The 17,856-nt window shown below is 40.5% G+C and overlaps 1 long non-coding RNA gene across 1 annotated transcript in view; it reads right to left on the bottom strand.

The window, feature by feature from the left end:
- Window positions 1-2,778: 2,778 nt before the first annotated feature.
- The window catches only part of LOC116148067 (uncharacterized), a 31,144-nt gene continuing 16,066 nt past the window's right edge, over window positions 2,779-17,856 (bottom strand). The window contains exons 2-5 of the long non-coding RNA XR_004131519.2: window positions 13,730-13,883; window positions 6,408-6,568; window positions 6,164-6,280; window positions 2,779-3,968 (exon numbers count right to left, since the gene is read on the bottom strand). This is a non-coding gene — a long non-coding RNA (uncharacterized LOC116148067). The remainder of the gene's footprint in view (window positions 3,969-6,163; window positions 6,281-6,407; window positions 6,569-13,729; window positions 13,884-17,856) is intronic.

Genomic DNA, 17,856 nt, shown 5'->3' with positions numbered 1-17,856 from the left:
AGGTCCCAGAGAAAGCAGAAGAGTGCAGACAAGGGATTAGCCTTTAGAAGGAGGAGGCACGTGACATCATTTGAGACTAGGAGATGGAGGTAGTAGTAAAGACAGTAATTATGGTAGACATACATAGGTTTGTGGCTGGAGGGGAAGGAATCGTCTCTAAAGAAGACAAAATTCATCCATCTGTTTGGGAAAATGGGAGCAGAGTAGGACAAGAGGTATGTGAGTAGCACTGAGGGCCCCTTGAATTTGGAAACTATTCACTTGTAATAGAATCAACTGGAACGATTTTGTCGATTTTTCCAGCAGTTAGTTCAGCCGCCTAGGAGCAGGAATTGAAGGAAAGAATAGTTGGGTTGATCCAAGGTTAGGAATTGCAGAAAACGCCTTAGGACAAGGAGATAACGGCATTGAGGTACAAATGAAAACAAAATAACAGCACCTAAGATTTGTTGTATTTCACATGCATTATTAAATGCAATCCTCATAGCAAGGATAAGGATTAAATGTATATTAGGTTAAAATACCACAGGAAAGAATAACAACCAAGAAGGATATTTTCATTGTACGGACGAGAAAACTGAGGCTTAGAAGGTATGTCAGGTTTGGGAGCTACTTTCCTAGGTGGTGGGATCCCCCATCCCTTGGGTCTTGATAGGAGGCGAGACCCCAGCTCCCACTAGGCCTACAGTGGGCATATATCCCTACCCCAGCTCTTTGGCAGGAAGTATGTGGCCCAGATTTGGCCAATCAGATGCTCCTGCCAGGAATTTTGTGTCATGTGGAAGTGCTCAAAGACATGGCAACAGACAGAGCAGGCTCTAGGAGGCTGCAGCAGACGTCAGAGTCTAGCAGTGAAAATGGCAGCAAGTGTCCAAAGCTGGGCTCTCAAACGCAGGGTCCTGACCTGATTGTTTCTCTGGCATGATCTCTGCTCTGTTCTTGGCTGTAAGCTTTTCTTGGCTTCTGCTTTTTTCTTCAACTTGTTTACAAGCCTTCACATTGATACTGTGAGCAACCCAAATCCATCCAATAAAGTCTATTTCTGTTTAAGTTAACTGGAGTCAGATTTTCCTGTTTATAGCCATGCACCCTGGATGGGTCATAGGGATTGAGAACTTTGCCTATAGCTGTTGCCAAAGATGTACTCAATAATCAGATACATATGATTTTTATGAATAGGGCTTGGTTAATGGGCTCATGGACCAAATAGTTGTAGTAACAGGGATGGAGGAGAGGCAGGGGCTCAAAAATATCACTTTCCCTCACCAAGGCTGATCTGTCAACTGCTGATAGGGACCAATGCTGAGTCCCTAATATAATTTGGGATGAGTCTAATATTTGGGGTGGGGGTAGACCAGTCAAACACCTGGTGTAAGTTTGATTATATTGCTCTCTTTCCGTTGTGGGAGTGCGGGAGAGAGAAAGTAACTTATCCTCACTAGAGTAGGTAATTATTCTAGGTATGGATTTGTCTTTTATGCCAGCTATGTTTTTGCCAGCAATGCCGTCTATGAACATCTTTATTTACCATCACAGTGTCCCATTTAATATTGCTTCCACGAAAGAAGTGAGAGAAAAGAAAGATGTCTCTGGATTTCACTGGTCTCTCCGTGAATCCCATCACCTACAAGAACATGCCCTTACAGAATGGTATCCGAACCTATTGAAGACTCAGGTATGGTACCAGCTAGGAGACACCACTCTGAGTAGTTGGCGTGCTCTGCTATAGAATGAGAGAATGCTCTAACCAGTAGCCAATATATGATGTTGCTTCTCCCAGGCAGACAACATGAGTCCAGAAACCATGGGCTGGAATGGTACTGTCTCTTCTCATTATTACATGTAAAGACCCAATCACAAAGTTTCTGTATTTGTTTCTCATACTGCTTGGCTCTCTGCTGGTGTCAAAAGCTTGAAACCCAGAGAAATATTGCTTCCACCTGAAAACTCAATAATGGTTCCCCTAGAGGGGAAGCTGAGATAGCCACTGGGCCAACATGGGCTCTTCATGATGTCAAATCATCAAGGGGTTCCTGCATATCTGGAGTGTTGGTCCTGATTTTCAAAGAGAAACAAGGGTTTTCACTACAAATGAAATAAATAGAGAGGGGTGGGTCTAAAACCAAGTGTAACCTTCAGGGTATCCCTTTGTGCTGCTCTGTCCAGTGGTAAAAGTTAAGATGTACCAGCCCAATAAAGGCAGGCTCCCCAATGGTTCAGATCCCATATACAGAATGATATATATAGAATGATAGTTTATGTCGCCCCATTGGGTAAAGTAGCTTGATAAGCTGAGATGCTGGCTGAAGATTAAAAAAAAAAAAAGAACATGAGATGGGAGTGGAAGAAAGTTATACATACCAACTATGGGCTTGAGGCCAGATGCAGAAATGAGGTCTGTACTAGCTACTCCCTTTTCTTCCTGGCTTTGCAATGTATATAGTAACTAATTTCCTTTGCACATCCTTTCCTTTTTCTCTAATATTTCATATGACTGTGTTAGAAGTGGTGAACTTTTTAAGTCAGACCTTGAGTTACAGGATATGAAGGTGGTATTGTAACCAAGCTAGAAGAGAAATGAACACCTTTCTGGAGCCAGGAGTTCCTCTAGGGCCTTTCTGATTTCTCAGACAGGTGCCCACTCCTCCAGCCCTTTCAGCATATTCATAAGCACCTATTTCCCTGTGTTCAGTCCATTTTGATTGAAATTGCACCAATAACTTTCTGTTATCTGTACTTAAGCCCTGACCAAAAAGCAAAACAGACAACACTGCAAAGTATAAAGAAGTATAAGAAATGTTTATTTTGGCGATGAATCAAAACAATTATGGGCTAGCACTCTGTATTATTCGTTTTGATTTCTTAAAAGAGCTTCTTCCTCTTTATCCAGGCTATAAAAACTGCTGTGGTCCACGATGTAGCTCACTCTGACATGGCTTTGTCTTTTATGAGTCTCACAGATGTCTTGATCAAAGAAGAATTGCTGTTTTCTGCCAACACTTAACATTTTTAAAGTCAAAGAAATAACTTTTCCCAAAGTGCAGCTAGCTCCTTAGGGACAGGAACCACTCCTACCTGTTTCACTTTTAACAGCACTTAACACAGTTGACTCCACATAGTAATATAAATTGAATCTTTAATATATGCTTCCCCCTGCCACGAGTGATAAGCATGACCACTTTGAGGTCCATGCAGATCCATTCCTGTTATAAAAACATATCATTAGAATCTAAGCTCTTTCCTCCACACTTGGGACGGCTGAAAACTTAAGCTAATGCAAGAGAATGTAAGTGAGACTTGATACATGGACTACACAGAAAAGTGAGAAGCCTGAAGGATTCAGGAATCAGGGGGTCTTGTTGCCATATGTGCCAGAAGTCCTACTGGAGTAAGGAAGAGCCTTTTGGTATTCTGTTCAGTTGCCAGTACTTCCAATCAAACAATTCTCAACCTCAAGGAAGTTTGATTTGAATTGTAGATTTTTTTTTCTTAATTACCACATTAATATACACTAATCATAGAGAATTTAGAAAGCACGGAAAAAATGTAAAGATCAGAAATAAAGACCCTCCACCTCATCACCCAGGAGAAACGACTACTAACATGTGAGCGTATTACTTTTGTCTTTTTTAGTGAGCATAGCCGAGAGATTAGAGAAAGTGAGAGGCGGAGCAGAAATGCATACCTCTTCTGTAACTCGTTAGTGTTCCTGGCATCGGGGTACCCACCCGCCTCTGAGGCAAGATCCCCCTCTTCACCAGGACACCTCCGCCAGCTACCCCAAACCTCTGACTTGGCCGTTAAAACAAAGAGATGTTTTGTCTTGACTCTGAGGGAAGGAGTTCCTCTTCATTGCGTGACAGATTGATATTAAGAAAAACCAGTTAGGGAAGCCCAGCATGTTCTTCCCATGAGCTTACAGTGCATTCCATCTCACATCTTTCCAGCTGTCTTCTGAGAGCCAGGATCTGGGTGGAAGGAGGGCGAAAGAGGGCCATGAGAAGAATCAGTTAGATCTGGGGAGATACAGTGTGTCTGCAGAAAGCTGACTGTCAGTGTGACTGGCAGTGGGCAGGGAGTGTAGCTTTGGATGTCTTTGAGCAGGTGTATTTCAAAGATAACTCCTATGGGCTCTCGCTAGTGAATGTCCAGGAAAAAGCAAAGACTGGAGGAGGAGACATCAAGCAGGAGACTGCCTACTGCGTTAAGAAAAACATTCATCATTTCCTGTTCCTGCTCTCTGTGTATCTGAAAGCTCGTTTCTGACAACAGCCTTAAAAAAACAAAACAAAACAAAAAAAACCCTTTCATTTGTTCACTTCCTGAAATCCTGAAATGGACCACACAGCCCCAGGCAAAGCATGCACTACAATGAAAGTCGATTTTTCTATCTGCACACAGGGTTGGGTCTTGTTCTATGTTATATCCCCTGAAGCCACTAGGATAGATTCTCACAGTTGACTCCAGTGCTGAGCAGATGATTAACTTCCAGATTATTTGGGTTAGAATTTATATAATTCAGTGATTTGTATTGGTTAATGCTTTCTTTTCATACTCCCCTAAAAAGAAATTTGTTGATTCTATCTCCAAAATATCTCTTGAATCTGTTCACTTCTTCCTGTCTCCATAGCACCACTCCCTATATTCTCTCCCCTTAATCGTAATAATTGTTTGCTACCTGGTCTGCACTTTCTGGCCCTACTCTGTTGTCCACCAAACAGAGCAAACTTTTAAAACATAAATCCCATCATGCTTTTTTCTTGCTTAAAATCCTCCAATGCTTCCCACGTGGGATCTGTCCTTGCCCTCCCTCCCCTTCATCTGGTCTCACTTTCCTCCTAATTCACTGTGTTCCAGCTTCACTAGTCTTTCTTCAGTTTCTCTGAGGCACCATGCTCTTTTCTATCACAGAGCCTTTCCATGTGATATTCTTCTGTATGAAATGGTGTCTTCCCTTCTCACTCATCCTTTGAATTTCAGCTTAAGTATTGTCGCCCATCCACACCCAACCTAATTTAGGTTCTCCCTATTAGGTATAGCATCATGTACGTTTCCTTTACAGTTCTAATTAAAATTTGTGAATATGGGAGGGGAGGATATAGCTCAAGTGGTAGAGCACATGCTTAGTATGCACCAGGTCCTGGGTTCAATCCCCAGTACCTCCTCTAAAAATAGATAAATAAGCTAAATACCTCCCTCTTCCCCTCAAAATTTGTGAATATATATTTACTTGTAAGATTGTTCAGATCCAGGTCCCTCAAGAGATGGTAGATTCTAGCAAGACAGAGAGTATGTCAGTTTTGCTTCTGTTGTATCCTCTAGTGCCTGTCATGGTACCCAGCACATAGTAGATGCTCAGCACTTCTTGAATGAATGATTTTACATCGTCTGGGTTTGAAGTGTTTAAAATAAGAGTTACCAAAAAGGTCATTTCCTTTGTCTCTTTTCTGCCAATGCAGGGCACACAAGAAAACACCTAACAAATATGTATTCATTGATTGACTGATGATTAACTAACTTTAGATTGACATTTTGGTAGGGAAGAGAGGTATCACACCTGGAGACAGGTTAGGATCAAAGACACAGATATGATTACAGCCAATCCTTTTCTCACTGTGGTGAAAGCGAAAACTGTTAGAGTGAAGATTAGGTGCAAACATTTATAATTACTGTAATGATAGGGCCTCCTAGAAAAAAGGAGAAGTCAAGATGCACTAGAGCTGAATATTACTGGGCATGGTTGTGTTGTCTGTAGTGAGAGGCTGTGATTGGCCAGAAGGGGCTGAGGGCTGAAATCCAACATCTTGCTGGATTCCATAGGCTTGGAAAGAGAAGGAAAGTACAAACTAAATGGGAAGTGCGTGGGGAAAGCTCTTTCTCATAGGACAGAAGATGATCATTCAGGCTTTGAGCAGCAGATCCAGGGGGCAGCCCAATCTACCACTTATCAATGATAAGCATCATGCTGTGAATAAATTTTTGTAGAAAATTAATTTAAATATATATCCTAGGAGGCCATAGTTTTGGCTTGAGAAGCTAAACTGCACTCACCCTATGCTTCTTGTTTATATTTCTGGGCGTGTCTGCATTGGCAGAGGTTTTATTTGTACCAAAGTGCACCATAACAGCCACCAGACCAGGGAAAGAGAAAGGCAAGGCTCACAAGTTTGGCTCAAGGACTCTGGTTCAAGGTCAATGTCAGTGAGAGGGATGAGTAAGTCCCAAACTGCATCTGTCACTGTGATTGTCCTCCAGCCCCACTGGGCTTAGGGAGCAGGACCTGCAGAAAAGTGGACAAAAGCAAAGTGTATAGTAGAGTAGTCTACAAACTGTGAGGGGAGGTACAGTTAGGGGTCAGGTTACAATGTGGGACATGTGAGGACTCAGAATAGACACAGCAGACCAACCTTTGGCTGGATCACAGGGGGCTCGGGACAGAACACCAGGCTACAGTGGCATCAAGGAGACACTGGCACCTTCAGTGGGCATTGTCCCTCCGGTGCTTCTTTGCAGGTTTGGAAGTATTTGCAGAAGCATATTGACCTTGGTGGCAGCATGAGAGACATCACTGGAACAAATCAAAATGGAAGAGGAGGAAATGTGTGGAAACAGAGTATAAGATCATGACCACCCAGGGGCACCCCTGGGCACTTTCAGAGCTACTTGAAAGGAATTTGTTGAGAGTTGAATTGTGTCCCCTAGAAAACTGCATTGGAGTCCTGCCCCCAGTACTCAGAATGTGACCTTATCGGAAATAGGGTCACTGCAGGTGTAATCAAGTTAAGATATGGTCCTTTGGGTGGACTCTAATCTGATATGACTGGTGTCCTTAGAAGAAAGGGAAAACGCTAGGTGAAGACACAGACCCACCAGGAGAACTCCAAGGGATGATGGAAGCAGAGAGTGGAGGGATGCAGCTGCAAGCCCAGGGATGCCAATGATTGACAGCTGCCGCCAGAGGCGAGGAAGAGTCCAGGAAGGATTCTCCCCTACAGGTTTCAGAGGGAGCATGGCTCTCCCAATACCCTGATTTTGGACTTCTAGCCTCCAGAACTGAGACCATACATTTCTGTTGTTTTAAGCCACTCAGGAGTGGTACTCTGTTAAAGCAGCCCTGGGAAATCTATATAGAACTTGAGGAAACGACTTTTTCAGAGTAGTAAATAAAGACAGTGCCAAAGAGACATTGTTTCATTGCTGTTATTTTGACCCTAGTTTTCACCATAAATTTGTGAGGCCAGAGAAATACAATTTATACTTGAGAATCATATAAATAACATGCCGAACAGCTAAGTTTTTATTTGCTGACTTGAGTTTAGTCAGTTAATGTGCCACTGTCTGGTACATTTCATGCAATTCCAAGACATGCCTGCATCTAATTAAATGAAATAATGTATTAAAGCTCTTTTAAAAGCACCTGGCACCTAGAAAGCCTTCATAAATGGTAGACAGGGTCATTATCATCATCATCTGATTATCCTGATTTTAGAGCTTTGAACTGTTCATGTCTCTTCTGCATCTGAGAGCTGCTGAAAACTGCTGAGAAAACCTCACACCTAGGCAGTCTGGTGCCACTAAAAATTAAACATCACCAGATTCACCAGCGTCCTCTGCCCTGCCTTGGTTTCCCTAGTTAGTGCTCTCTCCCATTCTCTGCAACTTGTATTTCAAATCATGCTTCCTCGGACCTCTACCACCCTCCATTTCTCCTTAACTCTCACCACCAAACCTATCAACTCACATGTATCCACAGCTATCCTCAACTTACCCCTGTTACTTGGCCCCAACAGGTACCCTGGCTTCTTTCTGGTCCAGGTAATCATCATTCTTCCCTCTTCCTCATTCACACTTTCAATGCATAACCAAGTGTTGTTAATTCTTCCTCCTAGATATCTTGCCAATCCACACACTTTGGTTTATCTCCATGGCCACCAGCTTGGCTCAGATAAAATGATTGTGTCATTCCTGCTTAAATCCTCTCAATGACTTCCCACTTCTCTACAGACCAAGAAGGTCCTTCACATGTTTACAAGACCTCCTGGTGCCCCAGACCCTCTTAATTCAAGCTCTTTGGGTACTCTTACCTCCCCTCCATCTGTACTTCTTGCACGCTGCACTCTAGATTAGAGAATAACTCAAAACACCTCCTTTCCTGGTTAAAATAACTAACATTTATTTGCTAACTATGTGCTGGGCACACAGCAACTTGTTCATCAGGACAACAAATAGCATAGTACTGTTACTATCCCTGTTTAAAGATAAGGAAATAGAGTCACAGAAGTTAAGTGACATGCCCGGTTACAAGGAAAGTAAGTGTTAAGGTAGGATTTGAACTGGGAATATTGGCAAGGCAGTCCACACCACTGTGCCATTCTCTGACCTTCAGACTCTTCCCTCAGCCCCAGCAGTCCTCCTCACCCTCTTAATTTGGCTGATTCCTACAACTTCAGGGTAAATAGCCCTCTCTCAGGGCCAGACCTTGCTCTGCGTCCCTGTGTCTTCTGTCCTCCCCTTCCTGGTATTATTTAACATCTATCTCATCTGCTGGACTGCAAGCTCTTCTGGGATGGGGAACACATCTGCTTTGTTCGCAGCCGCACCCTCACTGCTTAGCATTTGCTTGATGTATAGCAGGTGCTCATTAAGTATTTCTTGATTGAATAAAAGAATGGATAATTACTAATCACGGTGAAGAGCTTCTATATATACACAACACATAACACAGTACCTGGCACGTAGCATGGACTTGATAAATATTTATTTGATACTGTGTTCACAAAATGGCAAGGAGTCTGGCTTGACTGGTGTCAAGGGTGTGAGGAGAAGGGTTTGCAAATGGTTCAAGTCTGTTTAGGGAGCTGAAGGAGGAGAGAATTGCATGACGGAAGGGGTTATCAGCAGTATGTAATCTTGCAAAGGCAAATACCAGCATTTCAAAATCCCTCCTTCCCAACCCAAGATGGTTTCGGATTTTTCTTTTAACCACGTCATCCAATCTCCTTACAGCTGACTTCAGCAAAGTGTAATTTGGTGTGCTCAGGGGACCTTGGCAGGATCAGAAGTGTGCACTAATGACCCAGGTGGGAACAAAGCTCCACTGTGGACATGTTCTGTGTAATACAAACAACTCCCTCCTCCCCTAGAAAAAGGTCTGACAATCTCAAATTCTAATCTCTACGAGCACAATTGAAGACTTCCTATTCCTATCTCCTTTGGAAAAAGTAAATAATTTATTAACCTCAAAAGGCTTCCTGGAACACTGGGTTAATCCCTTTAAAGGGATACATCTGGACACCCTAACTTCATTACAATTCTAGACTTGAATGCTACCAGGTACATTTTTTCTTCCCCAAACCGAGTGGTGCCAGGGAGTCTAGAGACAAGCAGTTGGCAAGCCAGGTTCAAATCATTGTCTCTTTGAGGCTGTGTTTTGGCAGCCACTGCTACAGCAGGCTCAGCCTTCAAGGAGCAGTAAACTTGTCACCCTTGCGTGACCCTCGATGGGAAAACTGGAACAGGAAGGGGATGACTTCCAGAGAAAACAGCTGATCCACCACCTGTACAAACACGCACCTAACTGGCTTGACATGAGTGTCCTTGGGGAAGGGCTTTGGTAAATCAGAGGAATCGCCAACATGTGAAATCAAGCCTCTGTGCTCTGCACATGCCAGCACCACCGCAGGTCGCGCTGTCAGAAGCCACCCGCTACAGAGCGGCTTTCTATTCCAAGTCATCTTGTTAAATCAGATCCCCAACTACAGGGTGGTGACTGTACAGGACTCTTGTCATGGGATCAGCGTCTCTGGCCCTATTTTCACCGCAGGAGACATCTCTTCTTATACAGCATTCGGGTCTGTGGCAAGCTCTTAATTATATTTGCCACCAAGAACCAGTTAATGAAGGGATATTTCTTGGCCTTCAGCAGAAATCTCAGACTCAGCAACCAAGAAACTGAAAGCCCTAACCTCAAGGCAGTCTCCCCACGGCCCCCTCCTGATGCATATTTCAGAGGTTTCCAGGTTTTAAAGCATGGATTACCTTTGCAAATGAAAAATTGAACAAGTAAATGCATTTAGTGGCGTGTTGTTACAGTTCCAATGATTTTGAAAAGGCTGCTTGGTTTAACCCGAGGCAGAGTTTCAAATGAACAAAGAGATGAATACCCATTGTTTTTTTCATTATTCTCTGTTTATTCTACCAGGATTTAAAATATTGTATATATTGATCTCACGTAAGGTTCCTTGCTTATCAATATATATGCATATATCAACCAACTGAAAATTGCATATTGATGAAATATTTACTAGCTTCAGGGGCATTCAATATCCAGCCACCAAAAAAATAGGTTGTTTATTTGTTTATCTAAATAGGGTTTTGCATGGTAGTGAAATTTTGAACTCCATTCAAAAGCTAGAGTCTTATTCTCTCAAATATTTTGAACGTTTCATTCATAAGAAAAATGATTAAAATAAAGTAAAAGAAGTCAGCGTTATCTTTACTACTAGTTAGCATTTAGTCACTGCTGGTCAGGCATGTGACATTTTACCGGATCATCTAAATAAATTCGTTGAACCTACTATGTACCAAGTAACTCCCCAAATGAAAACATTACAAACACACAGTCTTTTCCCTCAAATAGTTCAAATCTAGAAGGAGAAACAGATAAGTACAACAATGTGGTAAATATTATGGGAGTACAATACATGTTACCAGTACTAAATGTACAGATGTATAAATGAAGGAATTAACAAAGAAATGAGGGGGAAGGTATAGCTCAAGTGGCAGAGCGCATGCTTAGCATACACAAGGACCTGGGTTCAATCCCCAGGGCCTTCTTTAAAAATAAATAAACCTAATTACCTCCCCCACCAAAAAAAAAAAAAAAAGAAAGAAAGAAAGAAAAAGGAATGAATTGGCATTGATATTTAGGGACTATAATAAATTTACCACGAAAGTAGGCAATAAAAATATAATATTTAGCAAAAATGGAGCATGGAATATTTTTAAATGAAGAAAGTTTCAAGAGGATTCAAAAGAGTAAAGACTTTAGCTGTAGGGTTACAAAAGAAATGAGAAGTCCTACATTCAATTTACTTATGTGTTGAAAAAATCAGACTTAAACATGAAACACATGATAGTAAAGAACTAAGCTGCAAAATACAGAAAAAGTAAGAGAGGAATCAGATCGTTAAATAATGGTATGATTATTCAAACTCTAATTTATGAATGTCTCTATCCAATCATCATGACATACCTATGTTAATTTCTCCATTGTTACTACACATTGTTAACCACAGTGTAAGTCACTTCAAGTGAAGGTGCTAGAAAGTGGTATAAGGTAAAATCGGGCCAGTTCTCCCGATTTGGGCCTTTGACATGCAACATAATACCCATTTTCACTACACAGGGAACAAACCCTCGACTGTCACTACCTCAGAAGAAAGATAAAAATTTTATGTATCAAACAGAACTTTTCAAGGACTTCTGTGGGCTCAAACTTACCCTCAGAAGAAAGAAAGAAAATGAAGGTAAGTGTGTGCCAAATTATGTGGTAAGTTTTGGTCTAAAGAGGCAGTATATTGTAATAGATTTGATGCTGAGGAGGTACATTCCAACTTTATTATTATTTTGCTATATGACCTTGATTTTTATTGCCTCATCAACAAAACCGGAATAATAACACACAACCTACCTATCTGCTGAGAACGCATGCTTCTTCTATGAAGTGACATGTGTGAAACGTTTGAAAACACTGTGAAAATATAACAATCCCATATTAAATTTGCTGCACATTAGGATATAGGTGGAATTTTTCATCTATAAAGGGAAAAATACCTTTATTATAGGGAAATGAATGTGTGTTGTAATATATGAAACCTCACCTCACAATCTATGCAATAATAGGAATGAAATAATAGAAATATCACTATTTCTCTCTTTCAGGCGCATCCATTTCTAGTTCCAGGCCACAGTTTGTTTCTTCTTTCTTTCCTCATTCTTCCTTGCTAACCTTTCATCATATCGTCATAAAAATTTCTAAGGCTATTTCTTGGCTTTTCTTTTAAAATATTATTTTGATTATCAAACTTGAATTGAAAACCTGAAGGAAAAAGATCAGAAGCTTGTTCTTTCCTCTAATAAAGTCTAGTCTAGGTTCTGCCAAGAACATCTACAAGTTGTTAAAAATAGCACATTTCTTTATTTGGACTCAATTGACTTGTACTTCTGTGGACCTGTCGAAATGTTAAATAATAAATTGTTATCTCTGAATAGCTTCTTCCTTGTCCAAGATGCAGTCAAAAAACGTGCTTTAGATGAGTCATTCCACCGGAATAATTTCCCTTTGGATTACTAGAGTCATTGGGGGGAAAAAAATAAAACCATGTGAGTAATTTTCCATGTATCTTGGGTTCAATATCTAAAATGTTTCATAGGCCTTCTGCATCACAAGGCAGTTTATTTAAAAATACAGGCACATCCTCTTCTCTGCTCCTGCGTGTCCCTTCCTCTTTAGTAGCTGAAGGCAGACGCATCAATGGTGAGCAGTGTCAGCCTATACCCCTTGTGCTTGTGTGTCATCGTTCTGAGCTAGGAATGAGCAGGTCTTAAAAAGCCAGGCAGAGAGCTTGTCCTCCTCCTCCTCCCCATCATCACCCTGACCTTTAAACAACAACAGTAATAACAAAAGTTATTAACAACAATGAAAACAACGCAAGCACCGTGCAAAGGTACAACTCCTGTGGCTATACAGAATGTCAGCCGAATAGCCACCCACGCGTTTGCTGCTGTTACTGGGGAAAAAAGGAAATGTGGTTTTGGCTCACAGAAAGGGGAGGAAGAGGTGGAGGTAAAGGAGAGGAGGAGGCAGAACCCTGTCTTTAACAGGAGAGTTCCAACTGAGAAAATCATTTCTCACCCTCAGTGAGGAGCAGGTAAGCCACAGAAACAGACAGGAGAGCGTGTGGTTCGTGACCCCTGCCAGAAAATTCAAAGATTAGAACACTCGTCAGGAGAGGCAGCACCCTGCATGAAAATCTCAGGCTTTGATTTTTCAGTTAAAGGCGACATTTCAGAAAAATATATTGCCAACATCCCTACCATTAGCCTGTCTTGCTATTCTATATGGCACGGATGCTGTGCTAGGGAAATTTGATCAATATATTAGATTCCTGGCAGAAAGATGCTATCAGACAACGCATGTATGCCTTGACATAGCTCAATTTCCATCTATCCAAGAAGGTATTGATTTTCCGCTCATGGAAGTGCACACACACATACTAAGAACGCCTACAGAGAATGGGGGCTGGGCAGGCATTTGTTCAGGAACAGACAGCTCTGCATTCCCCAAATGCATTCAAAATACCCTGTGGCTTGGTGACTTAATATTTGAATGATCTATATAAACTCCTCACATCAGGATTAAATCGATGGCTGATGAGCAAAAACACTATTCCTCGGCTCACTCTTTGAAGGCTAAGAACTCTATCAGCTTCTTCGGAGAAAATGGCCCTCTTGGCATCCTATTCCAGGCTTACTTTATATGATACAGCTTCCTGGAGCCACATCTTCCTAACTTGACTGGAATTAATTTTATATTACTTTATCACGGTCTTCTCGCCTAATACTTAGAGGCACGTTAACACTTCCTCTGCCATTCTGTCATTCTTCCTTCGTTTCTGACAGTCTCTTTCTGACTTAGACCGCTGTGGTAGTTACTCAGGCTGCTCACCGAATATTTCCAGCTCTTCACCTCCTGGGATTCGGCTGGGATTCTACCTCCTGGTCTCTCTGTGGTTAGGTGGGGCTGTGTGACCAGTTCTGATCAAGGAGTAGAGGTAATCTGTATCGTTTCCAGGTTGAGCATTTAATTGTTTATGGGAGAGCTGCCAGAGGAAAATATTGATATGTTAGACTTCACAAAAATTAAGAACTTCAATATGCCAGCGACATCATTAACAAAATTAGATGGCAAGAACCAAACTGAGAGAAAATATTTTCAAAATATATAACGAAAGGTTAGTTACCGTACACAAAGAGAGTCTACAAATCAAAATACAAGTGTGCCTCAGATATAAACAGGCATTTCACAGTAGGAGAAGTACAAGTAGCAAATAAACATATTGAAAGATACTTAATCTCAGTTGGAATTAGGGAAATGCAAATTATAGCAACAAGATGCCATTCTAATCTATGAGATAAACAAAATATAAATTAAAAACTCAAAAAGCTTAATATATTACAAAATTGGCAAGAGTGTGGGGAAATAGGCATTCCTGCTAGTATAGTGGTATTACAAGGCAATTAGCAATATCTTTCAAAATTATAAAAATGAATATTTTGGTCCCCAAATTCTATTTCTACAAACCTAACCTACAGAAATATTTGCATGTACTATTAACAACATTCATTGAACACATACCATGTGTCAAGCCCTGTCTAACTGCTTTATCATATTAATCATTTAGAACCTGTAAGGTAAGTTCTATTCTTTTCCCATTTTACAGATGAGGAACCAGAAGCAGGAAGACTAAGTTAACACAACTGATAAGTGTCAGTGCAGGGATCCAGACACAGAGTACTCCCTTCTGTGTGACACTGCAGACACTGTGCTGTCTCTCTCAAAGAAATATGCTTCGGGATGTATATTGCACCATTATATGTAATTTTTTTTAAAAAGATGAATAAAGGACAAATGTTCAACAACAGGAGAAATGGTTATAAGGCAAATTCAAATTATAGAATATTATGCAATAATTCCAAAGAATGAGCCCCAGAGAATTGAAAACATATAGTCACACAAAAACATGTAGAATATTTATAGTAACATTATCCGTGATAGCCAAAAAGCAGGAACAACTCAAAAGGCAACCAACTGATGAACAGATAAACAAAATGTGGTTTATCCATACAATGGGATATTATTCAGCCATAAAAAGGAATGAAGCATTGACATATGCTATGACATGGATGAACCTTGAAAATATTATGCTAGTAAGAGAAGCCAGATGCAAATGGCCATATTTTGCATGATTCCATTGATATAAAACGTCCAGAATAGGGAACTCCAGAGAGACAGAAAATAGATTATGGTTGACAGGGGGAATTGGGACTAACTGCTAATCAATACAGGGCTTCTTTTTAGGTGATGGAAACGTTCTGGAATTAGACAGCAGTGATGGCTGCACAATATGGTGAATACACTAAAAACCATTGAACTTTATACTTTAAAATGAAGGAATTTTATATTATGTGAATTATATCCCAATTTAAAAAAATGACTTAGGTATCTTTGTACTAATACAGTAAAATGTTAAATGAAAAAAATCAAACCTCAAAACAATATGAATAGTATATTGACACTAAAGAAAAAGGAAACAATATATGTGTTCATAAATGCATAGGAAAAAATCAGGAAGAATACATACTGGTTCATTAACACAGGTTTCCTCTGGAGAAAAAAAATCTATTTGGGAGAGAGAAGTGAAAGGCAAACACAGTTTTTTACTGTACAAACTTCTATTTTAAATATTTTTATAATAAGCAGATATTATTTTTATAATTTTAAAAACAATAAAAATGAAAATAAAACCATTTAAATATAACTAAGCTAGTAAACAAAAATAACCTCCAGAAATGAACAATAGGCAGAATAATAAGACATAATGGAAATGCCCTGCACTTGTAGCCAGGAGACTTGGGTTCCTGTTCCTGGCTCAACTCTGCTTTAACGACTTGTGGGTGGTCATCAGAAAGTTCATCTAGCATCTCTGAGCCTCAGTTCCCATTTGTCAAATAAGACATCTGGACTCGATGACCACCGTGAAACTTTCAGCTCTAGAATCTTTGGATTCCACAATAAGCCATCCTCCTTTTTTGCTTTGTTGCCAAGGTTACTTGCAGCTCCAGCCTTTCAGACCATGTTTTAGACAAGGCATTAAGTGCAATCATGAATTTACACGTATTCCAAGATCATAACCTTACAGGAAAAGGATCATCAACCTCACTGCCCAGCTTCTGCTTAATTATGACCCTCTTTGTTTTATCTGATGGCAGTTAGTTACGCAGACCTATGGCTGAGTCAAGTAATAAAATAATTCTTGGACAAACAAGATAATTGGCCAGACAAATCATTTTGTTGTTGTTGTTTAATGTATTGAAATCTCATTTCAGATAGCATGCAACCCTGAAATAAGTTATTTTCCTTTCATCATGTACATAACCTCTCAGTTGTCTTTTCATTAAATTTTGCTGGTTCTGGACAAAGAGAATGTTGCAAGAAAGAGAGAGAGAGAGGCACAGTTGCCCTGGGAAGTCACGGATGCAAGAGAGGAGGGCTCAATAAAACACTGCACATGAGTGAATAAACAAATGTATGAGAGAATGAGAATCATTTCTGTTTCCTTCTCCACCAGTGTTCCAGCTTCTCTGCCTGGTAGTCAGATTGCTGCAGTGAACAGCAGAGATTATGTGCATATCTGGAGGGCCCAGAAGGGGGTCCTCCAGAAGCAGACATTCACCCTCAAAGAGCTGGACCAACTCCATCAAGCACAGTTCCGGCACAAGTAGATGCCCTCAAAGTACCAGTATTCTACCCTTTCCCTTCTTTCATGGGAAGCACTGAAGTAGAGTAGATGGAACCCAGACTTTGGAGCTTGTAAGACCGGGGTCCGCATCCTATCTCTGCCACTGACTATCTGTGTGACCTTGGACAATTGTAAGAACTGCGAGATTGTCATGAAGGCTGAACAAGATAACACATGTAAAACAGCATTCCATGGTGCCTGGCACACAATAGGTAATTAAGGAAAAATAATGCTGTTTTTCATCTCTTAATTCTTAAAGGATCCAGGCCTTAAGTTCTGCCCAAAGCAGATACATTAATAGGATGTGCTTCTGATAGCAGCACTGTTTACAGTATCCAGGACATGGAAGCAACCTAAATGTCCACTGACAGATGACTGGATAAAGAAAGTGTGAGATACACACACACACACACACATATATACATAAAATGGAATACTACTCAACCATAAAAAAGAATGAAATAATGCCATTTGCAGCAATGTGGCTGGACCTGGAGATCGTCATAACCAAGTGAAGCAAACCAGGAAAAGGAAGAAAAATACCATATGATATCACTCATATGTGGAATCTTTAAAAAATGACACAAATGAACTTATTTATAAAACAGAGACAAACTCACAGACATAGAAAACAAACTTATGGCTACCAGGGAGGAAAGGAGGTGGGGAGAGATAGATTGTGAATTTGGGATTTGCAGATACAAACTACTCTGTATAAAACAGATAAACAACAAGGTCCTATGGTATAGCACAGGGAACTGTATTCAATATCTTGTAATAATCTATAATGAAAAAGAATATAAAAAGGAATATATATATATATATACACACACACACGTAACTGAATCACTATGCTACACCAGAAACTAACACAACGTTGTAAATCGACTCTACTTCAATTAAAATAAATAAATAAATAGTCAGTATGTAAAAAGAAAAAAAAAAAACCAGGATGTCTTTCTGAGAGCAAGGATATGGTCCATTTTCTTTTTTTTTTTTTTATTTAATGCTTTTAATGTCATTTTCTTGTGCTTTTTGAACATGGATCTCCTCATTTATATTTTGCACTGGGTCCCACAAATTATTTAGCCAGCTATGAGGATGTGTCAAACTAGCTGAGTCTTCCCTTGAAGCCCCCTCCCGTGGCCTGTGGTGAGGAGGAAGGCCCGACTCCCTGCTCGGCCTGGATCAGAGAGGATTACACCACCGCTGTCTCTGAGTCAGCCCTCCACCGGCTTCCTTTATAGGGTAGAGGTGGGTGGTGGCTGGGCCA

Source organism: Camelus dromedarius, chromosome 23 (genome assembly GCF_036321535.1).
Source record: "Camelus dromedarius isolate mCamDro1 chromosome 23, mCamDro1.pat, whole genome shotgun sequence".
In the NCBI taxonomy this organism is placed as follows: domain Eukaryota; kingdom Metazoa; phylum Chordata; class Mammalia; order Artiodactyla; family Camelidae; genus Camelus; species Camelus dromedarius.
The sequence above is the reverse complement of the archived record's forward strand: the minus strand, read 5'-3'. Positions and strand labels throughout refer to the sequence as shown.